This window comes from Malaya genurostris, chromosome 3 (genome assembly GCF_030247185.1).
Source record: "Malaya genurostris strain Urasoe2022 chromosome 3, Malgen_1.1, whole genome shotgun sequence".
Taxonomy (NCBI): domain Eukaryota; kingdom Metazoa; phylum Arthropoda; class Insecta; order Diptera; family Culicidae; genus Malaya; species Malaya genurostris.
The window spans coordinates 289,930,869-289,953,247 of NC_080572.1; the positions used below are offsets into that span (position 1 = coordinate 289,930,869).

The window sequence follows — 22,379 nt, forward strand, 5'->3', positions numbered from 1 at the left end:
ATTTCTCAATCAATGATATTAATGAATCATTCTAAAGTACATTGGACTCATTTTTAGACCGGTCGTATCTCTAATGACATTGCTAGAAGAAAATAACACACTACTATTTGCCCTGGAAACTTCATTTGAATGTAAATTATGCACATTAGGTGTAATCATTGCAATTTGCATCAAACAGTGTAGGTCAGGCTCTGCCAAAACGCTTCGTGTTCCAATTGTCAAATTCACTGATCATTATTACATGGCGCAGATTTTACCCCGAACATGTAAAAAGCTATAATTTTCAATTCAAAACCCCAATAAGAATAAGATTGCGTCATCATTATGATACGTTTCTTCGCTGCACCAATCACGATTGCTCAACCCTGGAAGGTGTGTGTGTGATTCGGACCAACTTCCTCGGACACAGACTCATAAATCAGCAAAAAAAAACGCATATAAATTAATCCCAAAGTCACCCACTAACCACGCTACCTTCCAAAAACCTGAAGAACCTGGAGTAGGAACGCAAACCCGCGAGATGCAATGAATTTAATCTATGGACTACAACCGGCAGCCTCATTCAATTTGCGCGCGCGCTCGCTGCACCGCCACCAGTTCAAGTCTCAGCTTCAGTTTCAGCTCAGCTCAGCACGGTACCACAACTCCTCAAGTGGGCAAAACACACCGAAGCCCCTTTCTTTTTGCCGCAACGGATTCCAGTCAGTCTCGATTCAGACGCGCTGCGAGACACATCCATCGAACCATTCCAGTCAGTCTGTCTCACCTCACGGTCCTCACAATCCTCTTTGGCCATCAACCGTAGCGCACCTGTGTTTTGCAGAAGTCAGATTATTGGCAGATATATTACTAGATTTCGGTCGCATGTTTCTCGGAGTCGAAGAAGCTGGTGGCTGTCGTCCTGCTGGGCTCCTGGTGTCAAGTGTCGAGTGTCGTTGACGGGGTTCAAAGTGTGCAAAAACAGCGGTGGCGAAAAAAAAAACAAAACAGAATCCCAGTGCGGTCCGAAAGGCGGTAATACTGACATCTCCGACCTGTCACAGAAACCAAACCGAAAGCGGAAAAGATTGAAAGTGTAAAAAGTGAAGGCTACCAACACGCTGACGTCCGCGCGCGCGCGGGGAAAGGAAAAGCTAGAAAAGAAGTCCAAACATGCCCAACAGTGATAGTGATTAGTGGAAGAGATGCGAGAGCGCAAAATATCTAAAGAAAGTGCTGTATCATAAAACATAAAATAAAAAAAAAAGAGAAAAACGAAAACTCCACGCCACATCGCGCGGCACATTGCACTGGAAGAAAAGCTCCTTTTATTGTTTACTGGCCACCGCCGCCGCCGTCGCCGTCATTGGCTAAACATACCAAGTCACAGTCAAGTGCATTGGCCTCCCTTCTAATCGGGGGGTTTGCCTGCCTAAGCCGAGGAAACCGAACACGAGAATTCGGATTGTTTTTTATTAGAGCTATAATTTAGGTGAGTATGCGCTCCTGGCACCGGTCGCTTTCGTGATGAATGCTTTCGGTCAGCTTTTTGGCTTTTTTCTGTTCTATCATTTCTGGTTGTCACTCTGTTTGATCTGTCAAATTGATGGTCGCAGGTTCTACGGTGGAGTGGAGATAGAATGGAGTTTCACTTTCTTTATTTTTAATGTATTTTTAGTGCGATATGAGTCAAATTTAAATTGTTAAGATTTAAGATTTTTTACATGATTTGGTTATTATTCTGATACATCGATTTTGCAATATTTGCAATTTCTTCAACGTTGACTTACAGGCTCTACCTCAAACAACACTAAAATAATTCAAACGAGAATAAATATGGGCAAAATAGAACAGAAGTATTGTCTTGCGTGATAGAAAATGTTCCACACGTTTCAAAAATCCACACAATAATGAGATTTTCTTTTCGATTTCCTTGGATTGATATTCCCAGAACAACGTAGAAATCAGATGGATGCCCAAGTATTTAAAAACTTCCACTCTTTCTATAACATTGCTTTCAAAAATTAAGTTGAGAAGAGTGGGAAGAACTTTCCTTGGTGATCAGTTTTTTGTAGGTTTAAAGGGAGCAGGTTTCTAGAGAAATATTCTTGTAAAATCAGCAAATCGTTATTCATGTTTATTATAATAGAATTAATATTGGCATTCGGATAAAACAAGGCCGTATCCTTCGCAAATAACCTTGGAATGTCAAAGAGATTACTCTTGAATATACCGGTAATATATAGCAAGAACAGTAAGGTTCCGATATTATCTCCCTGTGGTACGCCAATGCTTACTGATCGACCATCGACTGAGACATCTTGAGTTCTGTTTTCCAAAAAGCTTCGAATTATGTTACTATCAATCCCTCTAATCCCATACTTTCACGTGTATAACAAATAGGTATAGAATTCGCTCAAACTTTAGAACAATTTTCCGTGGGCCGGAGGGCCGAATGTCATATACCAATGAATTCAGCTCGACGAACTGAGCAAATGTCCGTATTTGTATGTGTGTTGTCAACAAAGAGGTCGAGATCTCAGAGATGGCTGAGATTTGAGTTATACGAAGTTTTATGTCAAAATTTTCAGTTTTTCGACAATATCTGTAACAATTGTCCTTGTAAACAAAATAAGTTTTTGACTTAGATTTCACACGGTAATGGCTTTCAAACAAGCCCTAGTTTGTTGAAGTCCGTTCATTTTTTACGGAGATATCGATATTTTTGTGTAAGCGACTTTTTCCCATATTCCAGCAGTAGAAGTTTTGAGCGCTGGCTGGCAGAGAAATGCTTGGGAGCAACATAAAACACGATTTTTTATACTGTCACATACATTTGTTTCTAAGTACCCGAAAGACTGTGTACAGCATGATATTTTGCCTCGGACCGATTTTAGCACGGTTCGTTTTTGGCAACATAATCGTTCGAATATGCCATATGTAAACCAGATGATGGCAGAATTTTCGAGTTGAAAGCAATTGCATGATTATATTGATTTAAACTATTTACAGCAATAAATGCTGGAAGAACATAACAGCCATATACCATTCGAATCAGTTCGTCGAGATCAGCACATGCGTGTGTGACAAATAATTTCACTCAATTTTTTTCGGAGATGACTCAACCGTTTTCTAGAAACTCAGATTCATATGAAAAGTCGTATACTCCCAAACAAGGTTCCTGAATTATGTTTGGTTCCGATCTCTGGTTCCGGAACTACAGGATGATATGTTTTTTTTTTCACTTTATGGGCTACTCTGGCCAAGGGGGGTGGTTACAACGATCCGCACTTTCATACCGGACGAACTAGGCTATGGAAGCCCAAATGAACACTAGTAACGAAGGAGGAAACCGGCCTATCATTGATAGGTTCCCTCCAGCATGTAACCCAAGCGACAGATTCCTTTACGGTTATCAATTTGCAACGAAAGATTCGAATATCTTATATTGCAAGTTCACCAGAGAGTTTGTCACTTGGGTAGGAAGTGTGTGTTTCACCCTGTAACCAGTCAATCATTGATTCGTGCGTCTGTATCGTATTAGTATTTTGTCATCCTACCAACCGCTTCTGTGACTTAAATGTCCTCATCGATGAGACTTTAGAAAATTTCGCTTTGTATCCGCTTCGGTCTTGGCCCTGCTTTCCTATATAGTCTTTTATGTCTGAAGCGGTACAAACGATTATTACTTTAAAGTTCCTAAATAGATGTAGATATGTTTGGTCTACTACCACTATCCATTCTAATCTGCTCTGATTGTTTCTATCTTTGTCGATGTTACGTTACATTTCCTTTTCCCCATTGCATCGCTTTTTTATTATGCCGGAGAAACCTGTTAATATCTCAATGTGATAATTTATCAAGAATAAAGAAATAAATATTTATAATATTACAATAACAACAACAATAATAATAATGATAATAATAAAAGTAATAATAAAAATAGAAATATTGTGACTTACCAAAAGTTAATATGTCATCAAAAGATTTATTACATTAATATACCAATTTTTCGTCGTTTCACTGGGGCTCTTGATTTGTTTTCAATTTCCTTTTGGTATTCCTGTGGCACCCTAGGATTTTTCCGCTCCATATCGTTTTTGTCTATAATCTTTTGTTTTGATAGTTCCTCGTGATAAAAATAAAATAAAATCAGGTGTTAGTAAGCTTGTTAAATTATATAATGTAAGGATGCGCATTTAACACTAGATTGCCCAGGAAAGTCACAGTATGTAAACAATGGAAGGATTGCTTGAAATTCAGTGAACTTTTTTAATTCTTTATTTAACGATATATGCACTTAGGAATACTGCACTAGTTTTTATTTATTCTGTCACAGTTTATATTATTGACTTTCTCTCTTTCAATCATTTTGACTGCTTTTGAGAAATTTAGGTCTAAACTAAGTTTTGGGCCTTCTAGTGTTGAGCACGCATCCAGTAAACAAGAACTACATGTATTTCGTGAAGAAATACTAGGTGTGATTGGATGAAATGGTCCAAGTGAACCGTTCTCTTCCAGAAACACACATCTCACACTCTTAGTTAGAAGGTGACATCTGTGTCCAAGTTGGAGAAATCTAAGTACATTCAAACCTTTCCCGATATGAGAGTGTATTCACACTTGATTAATCAGTTTCGTCATCATTGCAATTTGTAAACATTACCGATACCGAGCCGGATCGGAAAGGTTTGAAAGTTCCTAAACGGTTCATAAGATATCAATTTACTCCTATTCCTGATAACAATAGTTCTCCTTTTAGAATTAAATTCACCAAGTTCAGGACGGATATGATAAAATAATATTCATCCCAACCGGATCAAAATAATTCAAATTGGTGACCAATTCCAGGCATAAGAATGCTCGAAACCACCTAATGACCTATTGTCAATTTCAAGCATTATTAGTCCTGTCCACTCCGTGATCGATCCAGACAACACAATAATTTTCATCTTCTACATTTATAAGCGAACGATCGATCTCGGCATGGTCAGACTTTGTCAATACGCGAAGTGTAAATTGACTCCCACCCCCATCCACCAAGCGGGGGTACGCACCCTGTAGCTCATCATCCAAAGCCCAGGGTCCGGAACTACAGGATGATATATGAAACGAAATTAAAATTGTGTAACTCATTTTTCTCGTAGATGGCTAAACCGATGTAAGATTCAAATGCAATCTAGGAACCATAAAAAATTAAAATGAAAGGTCTTAAGATCATATAAAAGTCAGATCCAACTTCCAGCTTAGGGGATACAGGGTGATAAGTATAAAAATGTCCATTTCACATTAATTTATCAGGTTTATCGGGTTTGTAGATTTGGATAGTCGATAACCAAATAAACTTATTTCAGTTTTAGCGGTATTCAGTTTTCGATTCGGAAGGTACCCAAAAATTTAATTCGCATTGCGATTTCTTAAAGATTTCTACACTGATTTTCAAACAGTTTGAAACAAATGTAAACTATACAGCTACTCAGGTGAATTTATTTGACTTCAGCTACACCGATTTTTGAATTCCGGTTCCAGTATCGAATCATTTCTCAAAGCTCTATAGTTTTCTCAAAAAAAGCCAAATCGAATTTCGGAAACAAAAGTTCAAATTAAAATAAATCCAATTTTATTCAATTCTGACTTCCGATTCTGGAATTGTAGGATGATGAATTTTTAAAATTCAAAGCGATATAGAAGATGACAATCTCGAAAAGCTTTAAAGTTGAACTCAAAACTATTGCAATTTATTCGTCATATGGCCATACGAATCGGTTTGGGTTATGCTGGTTTCTGAATACCGGCTCTGGAAGTACCTTAAATTACTCTAAAACCTAAAGTGGAAATTACTTCGACATATCATGGAATGTTTAATCGATTGTTACACTTTTAGATTCAAATTCGATCCGATTTGCAGTTTCGACATTACAGAGTAATGAGTGATTAAAATGATGATGATGGTCCCGCCTCATACCCCTACAAAGGTGTGAGCTGGACGATTTATCTAAATGATAATAAATATTGCATCACATATTTTAACCAGTTAACTAAATATAAAACGATCTGGTTAATCCAGCAGGTATAGATTCTCCTTCTAAAGTACAACTGAGAACAAGAAAACATTCAAATATTTCCGATTTACTATCCAGGGTCATTCAAGAAAATTTCCAACCCGGGAAGATCCTTGAACAAATCAGGAATCGAACCCGATATCTTTGTCAGTATCAGACAGTAATTCACCTGGCCCTTCCCGCCGGACCAGTTCATCGCTACACACATCAGCTACGATGGAGTAACGAGACTGCGGATGAACAGAGCCAAGCCCAATTCCATCAACAACTTCCGATCCCTATTATTTCCGAAATATAATCAATAAACAATTCATCAAATCTTACAAAGTTAATATTCGATCTCGACACGTAGAATGCTAAAGCTCTCAAAAATAAAAGAGAACATATCCAGTTTCAGTCATATTCAATTTCCAGATTGCCTCTACCTGCTTTGCGCGCGCGAGGCTCATACTTTTGTAGACAACTCATTTTTTTTTAACTAAACAAATTATTAAAAATCCATCATCATCATACAGAACATAACAACCTAATGCGTCTTACTTGAAAAAAAAAACAAAAATCTCAAATTGACACTTAAAATGACGGACATTAGAATAATGTCATGAAAACTGAAACACCGAAGAATATTCATGCAAAAAACACATGCGAATTGATAAAAAAAGGTATCATCTCACTGCTAAGTGGATTAAACACGTTTTTTTTCTGAAGAGATAGAAATTTTTTTTCTACAAAGTTTAGGAACTATTGAAAATAATTTACTTTGTCAAATATACAAAAAGTCTAGGTCGCACCATTTCTGATATACAAAGCGTTTTTAATGGCAACCTCCTTAAAATTAGTTTTCTAATCATAACTTGTTTCGAGTTATTTTTATATTCATACTTTGATTGGAATAATTGTAGAAAGTATAAAATCCCATAATTTTGTAGAGAGTAATGCAGAGGTTTATTCTGTTCTGGCAAAATTATTCAACATTTGCCAGAATTTTTACCTAGAAAACCGTGTGCCGAAGCAAAATATGCAACTTAATGCAGCAATACTTGTAGGAAAATATATTTCTAATACAATTTATTTTCCAGTGAGAATATTCTGAGTACTATTCGAGTGACTCATTTTCACTACAGCCGTGCTGAAACCATGATTGGTTAAAAAACGGAGGGCGTCACGCGTCTGCTATTTCTGTAACTCACTTTTGCAGTTAGCGTCGCACGATCAACATCTTATCCTCAAAATCGTGTTGCTTCGAGATAACTCAATTTATTGGCACGTTTAAACATGGAATCTCTTTGTAAAGGTTTGTACTTTTACAATACATCATCATATTTTGTTTAGAAAACATTTTTCCATTTTTCAAATATGTGTTGAACTTTTGATAATTTCTCGGATTTTCAATAATTAAAACTAACTTTGAAAAGGCCTAAAAAAATTGCATCGAGTTCCACTTAGATCTTTTCTAATATTGTTAATTGTCAAAAAGTAAACAAAATAAAAATCTTTAATAATTTGCTTAAGGAACAAGACTAAACCAAGTTAACTTGTGCTGGTAATTTGTGTATTACGTACATTTTATTAGGTACGTTCATGTATGCAGTGCTACCAGTTTGAGTTTCATACAATCTTTTTTATCAATAATTTATTCTCAAATTAAATTTAAGCCTGACTTTTTGGATGATATATAAGTTTCGATCCATTTTTCACCAACGTTTGATGGAAAATTGCTTACATTTTATGAATGTAGATTTTAATTCCCTAATAAAAAAAAGTTAGCAACACTACTTCAATGCGCTACCCAAAATAAAGCAGTTTTCCGGGAAAATAAATAGTTTTACGACAACCTTCCTTATCCATTGCCTTTCGCGTGTTAAATTAAAGGTTTACTTATAGAAGGTACGTAAATCTTTATATCGCAATGATTTCTGTAAGAGGAAATCCATGTAGGAATGTGTTTGTTGCTAATCAAATGTGTTAGTGTAAGTAAGCTGGAACTGAAATAATTTTTCTCGCTGGAACTGAAATAATTTTTCAGTTTTAAGGAAACCAGAAGAGTTTTAGACTAAGATTTTCGCTCTTCTTAAATTGCAATTCTAGGCAGAATGAACTGATTGGTTCATTTTTCAACCTCAAGATAGGGTGGTCTGCGATCTCTTATGCATCATTTGAAAAGGACCCATCGATGAGCTCGGTTTACTGTTAGTTTCAGTTTTCTGAAGCAAAACTACAAGCGTCTGATTGCTAGAAGCGTCGTAACCATGACATTGATTGTTTATGTTTGTAACAATATCAAGTTACAGTATGAACGATATTGAGCAATTTTGCCCGGGTTCCGGTGCCGGAACTGCCTACTACAGTCAGGGCCGGTGAAAGAGGTGGGTACGGTGGGTAGTACTACCCACCTGAAAATTCCAAAGGTAGCTAATTAACCACCTGAAATATCTAACGAAAAACAATGGTAATATAAGTATAATTCATGAATATCGAAGGTTTAAGAATAAGTATTATTTATAACAATAAGAATATTTGTAATGTAACTCGGAATAATAAATAAAATCAAAATTTTAGAACCCTAGTACTCAGCTAGTAGAGTATTGGTGTCAATATATACAGCAGAATGGTAAGATGTGACAAGGATCATTTGAGTAAATAGAAATCTTTTAGTAACTCAACTTTTACTTTTTTCCAACCAGAGGAGACGAGCTTAAGCATCTGATCAATGAATTACTCGTGTATTGGAAAGTACCGATAAAAAAATATAATTACTCAAAATCTTTTGACGTAGGGCTACGTCCTTGTTTGCTACACCGAGGTGCAAGTTCAAAATACAGGAAATAAAACTGTACAAACTGTGGTTTGAACATTTACATCTCAACTATTTTTCAACTGATTTTCGATATCATTACACATACTGCTTGGATATATTTTTACGCGACGATTCGAGTAGATGAATCTAAATATTTTAGATAATTGGTGATTCAAACTTCAATGTCTAATTTTTCGTGTTTCCCAAAACATTTTATCAGGATTTCCCCGGTTTTCAGAAGATTTCTGCTCTTCAATGAGTACGTTTCTCTTCCATAACATCACCATCACCGCCCACGGAAGACCGCTCCAGTTGATGACCAGCATGCGGACCACCCGCTGGGCCTTCGTAGGACAAGTAGTCGCTGGGGGCTAGGTTATTGAGAATATGGTGGGTGAGGAAACAGAACGAAGACCAATCCGTTCAATTTGGTCATTATATTCATTGACTTGTGGCACGGAGCACTGTCTTGGTTAAAAATAGTTTTTTCGATGTCGCATTACAAACGCATCAATAATTCAATGTAATAATCACTTTAGATGCTGCTTTCATTTTCTGAAAACTGACGCCATGATTGTTCCAGCTACCTGTTACATTTTCGGACGACTTTCTCCGTATGAATGCTAATATGACTCCGGAGAAAAATGGTGGATCCAAGTTTCGTTCACAGTTTCATACAAACGAAGAAAATCCTTTTTACAGCTCTCTGGATCGTTAATGCGTTGTTGATTTTGTTCGATTGGAAAAAAAACCTTTCATATGCCCAGATTTTCGCGTAAGATCATAATAGCGCTTCCAGTTAATGTCCTAACCATTTCACCATATTTAATTTTACGAACTTCAATTTTGCGTTCATTCATCGCGATTGTCAAAACTTGCTTGACTTTTTCTAACGATTGCATCATTTGGTCCCGTTTGAAATCAGAATACACACAAATCTTTATTTTCAATGGATCCGAGTGCGGGTAACACCTCTCAAACCGTTGCTTTATCAGCATACAGAACTCGTTATTTCCATTTTTTCATAAGTGAACAAGTAACACCACGGTGAGATCAAGGTGAAAATTTGACATCTGAAGGTTAGTTCTTTCGAAAAATGAGGCAAGTTTGACATTTGGGTTAGTCTTGGGACTTTTTGAGCAATGTGTTATGCACATCAGCGACTGGACTGTTTATGGATTTGTTTTATGCGCCGTTTGCTTCGCACGAGACATATTTTGATCGAAAATCGGCAGAATGACATGCGCGAATTCAGCACCTTCTATCATCAGCCCCAACGAACTTAACGGTCAGAGTAACTAAAATTCTCGAAGAATTAATTTCGAAAGTTCGCACACACAAATAAGTTTACACGGAACAAGACAAGGCCACTGCACTACTACTCAAAACAAATATTGGCAGTGATTTTGAATCTAGTTGGGAAGTCCTATGTCAACAGTTCGAATAACCCCACAGTAATTTCATGGCGTATTTAATCCTTAAATGTGCAATTCCGTTTTGAAACAAAATACCGAAAACGCTTCAAACTTCGTATTTTCACGTTTCATGCAGATTAATAACGAAACAAAATATTATTAAAAAATCGAAAAACTACCCACCTGGGCTTAACATGTTTCACCGGCCCTGACAGTGGAACTCACTTCGTTTTCTCATGGATGGCCTAACTAGAGATGGGCAATTCGTTCGCGAACGGTTCAAAAGAATTAGTTCTTTTGAAAGAATGAACGAGCTATAGTTCTTTTTTCGAGAACGGTAGTTCCTCAGTTCAAAGTCGAGGGATCTTTTTTTTTGTTTTTTAAGCTCGCTCAACCTTTTTTCAAGAACGGTACAAATAAGAAAGTTTCGTCACGAAACCTCAGTTCTATTTCGAGGGACCTTTTTTTCCTCGCTTAAGCTTACACAAGTGAGTTCTCGTTCAGTCTTTAAACAAACAAAACAACTATGAAAAGAACGAATGAACGGCTCTGGAGAACTAGTTCTTTCAACAGAACTCTGCATCACTGAACGGTTCTTTAAAATGAACTGTTTTGCCCATCTCTAGGCCTAACCGATCTAAGAACTGTTTCATTATGTAAGGCTATACTAGTTAATGCACAAACAATCTCTTTGGTTTCTTTCAAGAATCGAAGAGAAACATTTTGAATAGAATACCACAGTAATGTACATGCGAATATGATTTATATGAGAAAGAATTATCTTTCCGAAAACCATAAACGAACAAATCAGTTAAGGTGAAATGTAGCGTCATAAAATGCGCGCAAAATTTTATCCGCTTCAGTTGAACGAACCGTCGCACAAAGCATACCAAGAAAAACGGACACATAGAAACAAGAACTTTTTTCAATGATTGAGCGCAGTGGGTTTACCTCTCGTTATATTGGCTTGTAAAAAAGACGGGACGTAATGGATTTTTGAAACCTTCACCCTTTGAATATATGCTAATTCAATCGTTATTGTTAGTGATTACTCTTATACTAGAGTTATAAATCATGAGTAATTATGAATGACTAACATGAGGATATATGTATATGTATTGACCAACTTGCTAACCATGTATATGCCTGAGTTTAGTAGCAAGCATGGATTCTCTTTCAAAAGAACGATTGAAGTTGAGATAACATTCAAGTATTTTGCCAGTCGTTCACCAGGCCCTTCCTGCCGATGAGGTGGAATTTACGTAAAAGTATTTACTTGACGCGCATGATAGAGCGCGGTTGAATTTATTTATCGAATACATTCAATGCCAATATATTCCATTCTAATTGACTTTTATTATCATCTTCTAATAAGTAGAAAGTATTATTTCTATGGTGTCAATAGGATCGTAGCACTAGCCATGTAATCGAAGTTATGCTATGAGTCGACTGCGAAGTCTGTTAAAACAGAAAGGCCAAATTTCTCAAAAGGAATGTAATTCCAAGACTTCCACACCCAGACATTTTCCTGGTGTGGATTCAGTATTTTTCCAATACGGTTCCGCCACTCCTTGTCTGCGAAGTCTGTTGAAACAAATGGTCATATTCAACAATAAATGTAATACCAAGACCTTGCAAAGCATTGAACTCAACAGAATTCGACATTATTAGCATTATAAATGACAGTTACTTAGAAAATAAACGATTTCTTACAATACCCATTTTATTGTATTCACCTCGTTTTTATTTCAACACAAAACCCAATGCTGCATAAATTCGCGTCATTATTTTATATGTAATTTTTTCTCACGATATAATGCCACCGAGTCCACCGTGCATTTCTCACACCACCTCAATACGAAACAGCAGCGCGCAAGCAATAAAAAAAAATGCAAAAAAGTTTATGTAAACTTTTTTCAATTTTCGCTTGTTTTAGCTAAAATTTTAAAATTTTGAGTTACATTTTCAGATCCTTCGTGAAATTCTGCTACAAACACTACTTTTCAGTTCTAAAATCATCCCCGTGGAACGGAACAGTAACCGTTTATACATTTCAAAAACCAATTACGGCTCGCCAAAGCAAAATTTCAAAATTCTAAGAATACTTAGTTATGATAAATTTGATTTCGAAAACTTAAGTGTTTTTGGTTTTTCGAAAATCGGTCTAATTTTTGAATAATTGATCAAAAACGCGATTTTCGCATTCCGCTACATTTCACCTTAAGAGCTCATGTTCAATCAGACGATGTTGGAATATTCCAATTATTGCGTCAGCCTACAACATCCACGATGGATCAACTCGACTTAGTGTCTGAATAATGAGCTGACACTTGTAATATATTCCTGTTTTCCGAGGCGCAACTAAACACGACACGGACCTTGACCTGAATTTCGGACCGCACGAATCGATCGGAAACTGTTTAATATTCGGCGCACTCGCAAACGACGTGAGAAAAATTCAGTTCCACACGCGGGTTGGTTGAATTTCCATCGACCAACCACCGAACGAGTTGCGTGAAGTGTGTTCCGCATTGCTGCCCATTCCTTCCCTAATTCGATCATAATTGAAACATAACGAGATTGAATTTTCGACATTATATCACGAAATTTCGTTTGTTTCTGCTGTACCCGAAGACTATTAGACAAACCAAAAAACCCTTTTATTACCGTTCCGTTTCACCGGTTTCCAGGGCTGTGGCATGACATTGCGTGGCAGAGACACAAACCCAACACAGAGAGGTCGTCAACATTTGATTTCGTTTCGTTTCGTTTCGTTTTACCTTCTGCCTCTGCGCTAAGTAATAGGTTTCGAAAAAGGAATTTTTTTAACGCTTCAATAATCGCAGCTGCCACGGGGGCCTCATCATCGTGTTTTCCGATTGCTGACTTTGCAAATTCCGTTTCCATCGATCGCAACGACTGAAAACGGCTTTAAACTAATTGCCAATTGGACAATGTGTCTCTTCGGTGGATGGACGGAGCTTCGGAGCTTGTCATTTTCGTTTTGAGCTCGTTTTCCGGACCTGTGGGGTAATGGTTTCTTAGCTCTCTGATATGATTATACGCATAAGTGCCTCACTCTGCAAAACTTAGCGATGTAGCCATGCGTAGCCCACATGGTAAATAAATTAAAATAATTGCTTATATTTCACCACCAGCCGGCAGACAATCGCTGGATGACAGCGGCTGGATTTAGTTTTTTTTTATTATGAATATATCTCCTGCCTAACGTACCTCAACCATCCACCCATCCACCCACCCACACCGGTGAATGGGAATTGAATTAACGTAGCAATCTGCGCACTCAACCCCCCAAAGCCGATTCATTTAACTATCGGCGTGTGAGACAATCTAGCATCGTTCATCGTTTGCCGTCCGTCGCACCGCCGCCGCCGCATGTTTTCACTTTCATTTTCTGTGTATCAACCATTTACCTCAACTGGAATTCAATCCAATCCGCCAGGCCAACAGACAGCTAGCAAACAAAGCAATAACAAGTGGATCACGTTTCCCACCGGTTGCGGCCGAAAACCTCCGCCCCCACCCCGGTAACCGGCTGCTGACGAGGTCCGAAGAAACTGGATCGAGAACACCGATCGAGAAAAACACAATAAGCCTGTGTGGCCTTGAAATTATTCACATCCGTCCGTCACGCAGAAATCGCTCGTAATTTCTGGTAGTTTGGATTAGAATGGGTTGGATTCATGTGGGATGACTAAAGTTCTCGAATGATAGAAGCTTAAAATAAAGTTTACTAACAGACACTTTGGTTCTAGGTTTCATGTGTCCAACGCTGGTTCCCAAAGTTTAAAACGCATAAAAATAAAATCCCTTGTTCCTTTTCAATCAAACGTATGTTTAATGGTTAAGGAAACTTCTACAAGAAATGTGATTCAATAGTCGTGACCCAACAGCCACCGTACAACTCCGCGACACCTGTAAAAGAGTCTGATGAGTCGTTGTCCTTCTGTTAAGTAAGCGAGGTCTTTTTTTCTCTTCTTAACCTTTCTCAATCCTTGTGAATATGAAGACGTTCGAAATGATTGCTACGTATTTTTGAAATTTATGTATGATGAAACGGTATTATTAGATTTCCTTTAAATTTTAAGCACTCAGCAAAAAATTGTGAAGTTTACAGATGACACAAATTCTTATATGACACAATTCATTAAAAGATAATTCGTTCGTAATTTTAAAGGAAATACTTGAATCTGGAAATCGCTGAAAAAAAAATAATGCCCGATTTTAGCTATTAATTACCACTATCCGCAAAATCAACGATGATTATGATCACTCGAAGAAAGCAATTATAATGACATCACAAACATGTTTCAAGCAGCAGTTTCAAATATATTAACACTATTTACTTGAAATTCATACAGAGAAGTAACAGGAGTGCAGGAGTGAACACAAAAAAAAACGTTTAAACTATCGTAGCCAACATAGCTTCTCAGCAGAGGGCTGGTTCAAACACTGTACAAAACGCTGCACTCCTGTTACTTCTATAAATCAAATTCGTGCTAAATAGCGTTTAATTGGATTCAATCTAAATAGTCCATGACAGTAAATCAATACTGGAATCAAGCAAACTGAAAATCGCTTTATGCCTGATAAACGTGAGAGTGATCATTCATAATCATATGTGAATTTAATGAACATGACTGTAGTGATATTGATAGGAATGAGATCATACTCAGCAGCGATATTTGACTAGGCGATAATGCTGCTCTAATAACAATCTTAGAAAATCAAACCATGTTCATTATAATGATCGATGATAACCACCGACGATTATTATCGGTGATGATAGCTGATTTTTCATTTTTGCTTCTCTCATATAGAAAAGCTATGCAACCACTGTGAAAACCGACTTTTGAACGGAGGCCCGGAGAGCCTAGTGTCGTATACCATTCGACTCAGTTCGTTGAGGTAACAAAATGTCTTTGTATGTATGATGCGTGTGTATGTGACAAATAATGTCACTCAATTTTCACAGATATTGCTGAATAGGTTTTCACAAACTCAGATTCAAATTGAAGGTCGTATAGCAATTGAATTTTATCTTTATCCGACTTCCGGTTCCGGAATTAAAAGGCAATATGTGCAAATCTATGAGAAAATGCGCAACTAAATTTTCTGAAAATTTCTCAATCGATTTTCACAAACTAAAACCGTTTTCGTTTATTGATCAGAGCAGCCCGAGAGCTGACTCAGAGTCGCCAAAACAACTTTTGATGAGTTTGTTTTAGCAACTTAGATCGGACTCAAATCGCGTAGTTTCGCTCTGAAAATTTTCTCGGGTCGCACCACGCATCCATGCAAGTTTGTTTATTTTTTTCTTTTTTATATGAGTTGTTGTTTAGGGCGCGTACCACGTGTTCGTTTTACTCGGAGTCAGAGTCGCCCGCGTGTAGGTTCTAAAACGAAAACGGTATAAGATACAAATGAAAGGCCTTGAAAATTTTTAAAAAGTTCCCGAATACTTACTGATAAATTCCTTTAGTGTGCAGATCTTGTAAGTCAGTAGATATATAAATCTACTTTAGGACTACTAGTCTCCGGTTTTTGCTTCCGAACGCACCGGTGTTAAGGAAAGTTCCGAAACCGAACTCACATTGATTTCTCAAATTGAAGCTCTCAGTGTCTTGAAAGATACTCTCAAAGACATCATATTGACAAGATATCCAGCTCTCACATTTCCCGAACAAATAATTGGCAACATCCTTTTTTGCGAGCATGTCGCCCTCAGGTGAGTCCGCATCGAATCTCATACATAGAAGTAGGGGAGAGAAATGTCAAATTCGTACGCGCCAAAATAGCAGGGCTGCGCACCCATACAATTGACATGACATGTTGAATGAGACGCCGTGCGATGGCGTTGCTGAACTGAAGTTTGAGATCGCTCCAAGCTGACAGGGTCTGATACTATGCAATTTCGTCCAGATCCGCCTTCCGGTTCCAAAATTATAGGGCGATGAGTATCGAAATTTGCTAACTGTCATACAAAATTATGCAAAACCGGCACGCATTGGTACGTGCTGGTACGGAAGAAGAAACCGCCATCGCCTAGAACACAGCGTGCTTTGTTCAATTTTGTATGGCGTGCAGGGTTACCACATTTAAATCTATATTACCTTACATAACTGTTCACAAATTGAATAGGTTATGGTGGTTTATACCCAAAGAAAGTTTTCGATTTTATTCAAGTTTGAAAAAAAAAATCTTGACAGAATCTTCAAGTGATGTTTTTGGAAATATAAGTAATATGAGAAAGGCATCATTACACCACTAGGAGAATTAAGAAGGTTTTTAGAGTGATAATGCCAACACTGGTTTCAGCTCTTAAAAATATATCAGAATATATGAAACATTTGTCGCTAATTTATGGTGGTCTTAGAATACGTAAATTTGCACAATTTTTGTGCACCGTTTTAATGCGCCACATCCGTATCCACGAATCGGTTTCAAGAACACTCGTTTCGAGAGACTCAATTTGTGATGCCCAGAGTTCTTTGAATTTTATGTCTAAATATTCCGAGAACGTTAACATCAAATACAAATAATACTACGGAACACTCAGAAAAATTTCGGTGGACACGTTTTGCACTATGCGGTACACTGCATAGTGTAGCACCACTGAAGTCCGAACTGGATAATGAACGGTATTATTGTTTGTTTTTGGTGGAACTATCAGTTCACTTACCGATCAGGGATGCCAGGTTCACAGACTAATCTGTGTTTCACAGATTTTCAACTTTCTGCACAGATTTTAAAAAATGGCACAGATTTTCACAGATTATGGAAAATAATCACAGATTTTCACAGATTCTGAAATTAATCACAGATTTTCGAAATCGATCTAAAAAGTACAGTAAAAAGGTCAGGTAAAGGTTGGTAGGAAAACCATTTTTTTGCTCACCAAAATGATTCCGATCAGCTATTATGGAACGGGAAATGTGCACAGATTTTCACAGACTGGTATTTGGCTCCATCACAGATTTTTTGAAAAATCGACCTGGCATCCCTGATACAGATTTGATTCGGGTGATACAACATGTGTAAATAGACGAATGAAAGAAACTGCGATCTTAATTTACCAATGATCCATCTAAATCCATTGACGAAAACTAAAAATTTCACAGATTGGAAAACACCACTCAACCTCACCTTTTCGAGTCTCATATTTCCTTTTACGATTTCTTCATAAATATGAATCCAACATATCAGTTCACATTCCTATGCTACAGCATGGGTTTCAATGTCTAAAAAGTTTCCGATTTAGCCCCGATGGCCCCTATTTTATGAATTTATTGCAATCACGTATATCGATCCCGAGCTTGATTGCAGTTGGTTAATCTGGACATTCATCGACGTAATCTACGCTTTCATCGCTTCATGAGTTTACCCATTGCACGAACAAATTATGGTTACAATGAACCTTTTTCCAGTATGTGTAGAACATTCAAAAGCTGCTCCAATATTTTCGACTTTCATCTATCTCGAAATATGGTTAAAGTTTGTAACCGTTTGTACTTTTGTTCAACCATCGCTAGGTCTATCCTTCATCACCGTTAGAAACTAATTAGATTCGTTCGCTGATACTAACCCTTTCGCTTTTCCTCTCATTTTCTTCGTCTTCTGTATTTCTATTGGAACTAATCAGATTCGCTTGCAAATACTAACCCGCTCGCCCTTCCTTACTTACCATTTATCTCTTCTCTCTCTGGCCGTTTAAGCAAGAACACTATTGCTGCCCTGTAATGATTGGTGCCATCAACTAGTTATAGTATTATAGGTTTAGTTTTAATTGTTAGTCTTTATTGTTAATGTTAAGCCTTATTGTATCTGTTGGATCTTTGTTATCTGTTGATATAATAGATGAGGAGGTTTTATGCCTGCTGGAGAGAGAGGTTGCCAAATTTCATCTCCATCGGGCTTTTCCCTGCTCCCCAAAATAAACAAAATAAACGAATGAAAATACATAGAAATGTTCAGTGTACAATTCGTGGAAAAGGACATCAACCCACCGAACTGCCCGGGTCTTCGGCCAATTGAAAGGTATTGGGTAATTGTCAAGCGGCACTTTCGGAAGAAAGGTACAGTGTCCAAAAACAAACATGCAGGAGTTAAAAAAACTAGACAGCTGCCACCAGGAAAGTCACAAAAGTAACTGTGCAGAATTCAATGAAGAATGTCAAGTTCAAAGTGCAAGCGTTCACAGAAACTAGGATTTCCTTCAATTTAATCAATGAAATTAATAAAAATGTAATTTTTCTACAATATATCGAAAACAGATGTCAAAATATGTTTTTTTTTTCGCTTTTTTATTCAATAATCAATGTTGCTAACTACTTTTCGATACACTCCTTAGTTCAATATTACAGAAGATGAAGGTTTATTTTTTACGCAAAAGTTTTACGAATGAGAAAGTTTTACCCATTCCGAAAGGTTGTTTAAGGATGCTCGTGCACCGGAATCATTCAAGGTGTGGGTTAAAGAGGGGATTCAAAGGGGGGGGGGTTGATTCAAGGGAGAAGGGGGAGGGGGTTTTAGAAGGCGGAGAAGGCGCAAAAATTTGAAAGAGAAGTTAAGTTATTTTCACTTTTATATAATAAGTACTCTATTGTTCAGGGAACTTAATGTTGAAAAATCTTCCATGGAAGGGGGGGTGTTTAAAACCCCCAAACCTCCCTCTCCTTGTAATGTTTTCCGCAGTTAATGCTCGATTCCTTTATTACTCTATAATTAGCTAACATCATCGTTTTCTTGGTTCATAAAGTGAAACATAGAAGGCGCTGAGTTGTTTTGAGTTTGGCGTTTGAAAGCCAATACAGATTGACAGCTATTTCTGCTAAAAAATACAGATTTAAATATGGCAACCCTGGTCGTTTGTCTTTATTCTCTTACGATACAAGTTTTTTGTCCACAGGTTGAAATGTTCGAGTAATCTGTAGTCGACTACAAAAGAAGTTTAAATATTTTCAGTGATTACTGAATTCCGGAAGCAAATGGTGATAACCACATCTTGATCATCGCCCACCGGAAAACTGCTTCAGTCGATGAACAACATGCGGGCCACCCGCTGGGTCTCTGTGACCTGGGGGTGTTTTCCGCGGACCCATTGAAACGTATAATCGTCATCTGGAGGACACTAATGTCATATTTAATCCACTGACCATTGCCGATCGCCAGCTGCAGACTGAATCTGCCAGAATCGACCATTGCGACCGGAATAATACGCTAGTTTTAAGTTAGTTATAATTTAAAATAAGAAAATGCCCTTGGCATCTAAGAGCTTAAGCAGTGTGCCTTCAAATATGTTACTATTGAATAAAAAAACACATCTTGTAAATAATAGGACTGAAAACCTGAACCACTGGTGACTATAAACAAGTATCGTCATGAACACACGGGAGGACATGAGATAGGAACTTATGTGCACTTGATTATCTCATCATGAGACCCTTCGTGATTCTTATGAAACACTGATTCAGTGTATTGGTTAAATGTAATCTGTTTTCTTTCAACTTTCTTATCACTTCGCCCGTGGAAGTATTGGTTCTTCTTACAAATCTCACTGAAAGTGAATCTTTCTTAACACAAAACAATCAATCAAATCAAATCAAAAGCTTACTATTACAGCTGCTTTAAACTACGGTGCGGGATACTGTTCCGGACATACGGTGATTAACGTTTTTTTGTTATGCTGTAAAACCGTAATTTGAAGGGGACATCTCAATCACAAAGTCTTTTCAATCAGCACCAACCGCCGTTTGGAATTCAGTCATTCAGGTGTCATTTCTGATCGCCGGCAAAGCTGAACGCTGGTCATAATTTTCCTTGACTTCTTTTGCTCGTTGTCGGTCGGAGTTTTTTTTTTTCTATTTTTTCTATGGAACCTCTGGACGGAACAAGGCAATGATTAACCAAAGCGTTGCCTGTGAGGATTTGTTCAAGGCTCGCGCTTGTCACTTTTAAACTAAATCGTTTCCAGTCTTCAGTGTCTACGCCGTTCTTTTTCCTGCATTGACTTTTTCTTATTGTCAATTACTGTCCCGCTAGTGCACACGTGTTTCACTTTTTATGTATGAAAAAGTACATTAATATCGAAGTGCTTTAACGATGGGGTGGAGTGGCGGAATAAGGGTGCACTGGAGGCACTGCACTGTCGTCGTAGTCGATGACTAATGTCCCCAAGGTAAATCAATTCACTGTTCTCCAATCGTGTGACCGACAGTAGATTTCCGTGGGTGCCAGACGGAACTGTTCAGTCAGCTTTACCGAAATGACGAATCGAGACCGATTTGGGAAAAAGGAAAAAACTTTCCGCGCAGTAAATAAATACGTAAATTACCTAACCGTATATCCGTTCCCGAATGACTCACGATGCGTGCGCATTTCATATGTGGTTTCGTAATGCCCTCCCAAAGCGACCCCTGATTGGGTTCAATCTTGAAGCTCACCTCTCGAAGCAACACTTCACTTGACGGTTAGTGAACCGGAGAGCTTTAATCAATATTTGCGTGACGCAGAGGTTTAACAACCAGTGCACACATAAAGCGCATTGCGTCGAATGTGTCGGCATATGAAATTACCGACCCCTGCTGCAGTTGAGTTGGGAAACGCCGCCACCACTGGATTGTTGAACTGACAGTGAGGAGTGCTTACTGGGACCGGCACACTGGTATTATTCGAACTGCTCTCAAAATCATAACAGCATTGGAATTCAAAGCCTGCTACTCCCACGGTTATTACCGCAACGACTAGCAAACAGTTTACGGGCTACGTTGCTGTTCTCCTAGAAAAAAAAATAATATTTACTCAACGGAACAATGAAACTTTTACTTTCCGTTTATGTTTTCCCAGCTTACAGTTCGCTAATGAAAACAAGATTTGCAAATAGAAGCCGGTTTGTTTTGTCAGAAGTTTTATGCAGATTTTTAGAACCCCCGTTCTGTCCGATTGCACCGGGCGGATTTGCATATGTTATGAGAGTGTTTCAACATGATCTTTGGTGGAAAAAAAAATCCGGAATTTATGGCGTTTTCGTTTTTAATTTGCACTACACCGGTGCAGTGCTACACTGAGGCATGCATAAACGAACAAAACTGACGAAAACATAAACAGTAACCATTGACTACAATAAACGATTCCATTGCACAGAGCTACACCAAACTTTTGATGAGTGCTACACCAGTGGTATCGGTGCAGAAAAAGTGTAGCACTGGTGTAGTGCAATTGGCAAAAACGAACGGTTTCAGTGCAGCTTTCGCTACACCGGTGTAGTGCAATTTAAAAACGAAAACGACATTAGACTACACTTAAACCGTACACGGAGTCTCATGTAGGAAGAACAATCAGATATAGTTTCTCATTGCCACAAGACGTAATAAATCTTCACTCCAATCACTTACAGGATTTCTCCCAATCCATCACGCTATAAATTGTCGGGCAGACATAAATACGGTCAACAATAACCGTCGTTGATTTTTGCCTCGTCTTGTGTACCGATGGTTAAAGATAATACGGAAGAAAGGTGCTTTCGGTGTTCGCTCATATCGATTGCTTTACTTCTTCATAAAGAGTATACTATTTTCTTAATTTACGATCGAAACCCAGTCTTCATAACCCGTCGATCAATAAGTCCCCGGTCTGACAGACAGATGGCGTCACTAATTGAAAATTTCTCCAGCGTTCAATAGGGTCGTCCTTCAGATGTCATATGTCAAAAATTCATTATTTTCGGTTCATTAGTTGTGATGCATACCTAGTTATTCTACGGATGTCGGTAAAGCTTTACTGATTTTCAAACAACTGAACATATAGTAATGAGTTAAATAAAAGTTTCTTTTACTCAGCAGAATCAGTAGAGTTTCACTGAACTTTGATCTGTCATAATTCTACTGACTTGTTCGCCGCTAAATACCGATGTTCGACGAATTTTTTTTGTAAATTTTATTGGAAATCTGTGGAAGGAAGGAGCATTTTTTGTGACAACGATTTACTTTACCATAAGGCGCTTTTTCAAAATTTCCCCTCTGAGATAGTTGAATGAAAAAAATTTTAAAAATTACCCGTACCCGATTAAAATTACAAAAAAATACCCGTACTCGAGAAAAAATAAAA

General features: G+C 37.8%; 1 protein-coding gene across 1 annotated transcript in view; it reads left to right on the top strand.

Moving 5' to 3' along the window:
- The first annotated feature begins 585 nt into the window (after positions 1-585).
- LOC131439421 (mucin-2) overlaps positions 586-22,379 on the top strand; it is a 60,936-nt gene continuing 39,142 nt past the window's right edge. The window contains exon 1 of the mRNA XM_058610408.1: positions 586-1,471. The gene's annotated coding sequence lies outside the window, so the exon portion shown is untranslated. The remainder of the gene's footprint in view (positions 1,472-22,379) is intronic.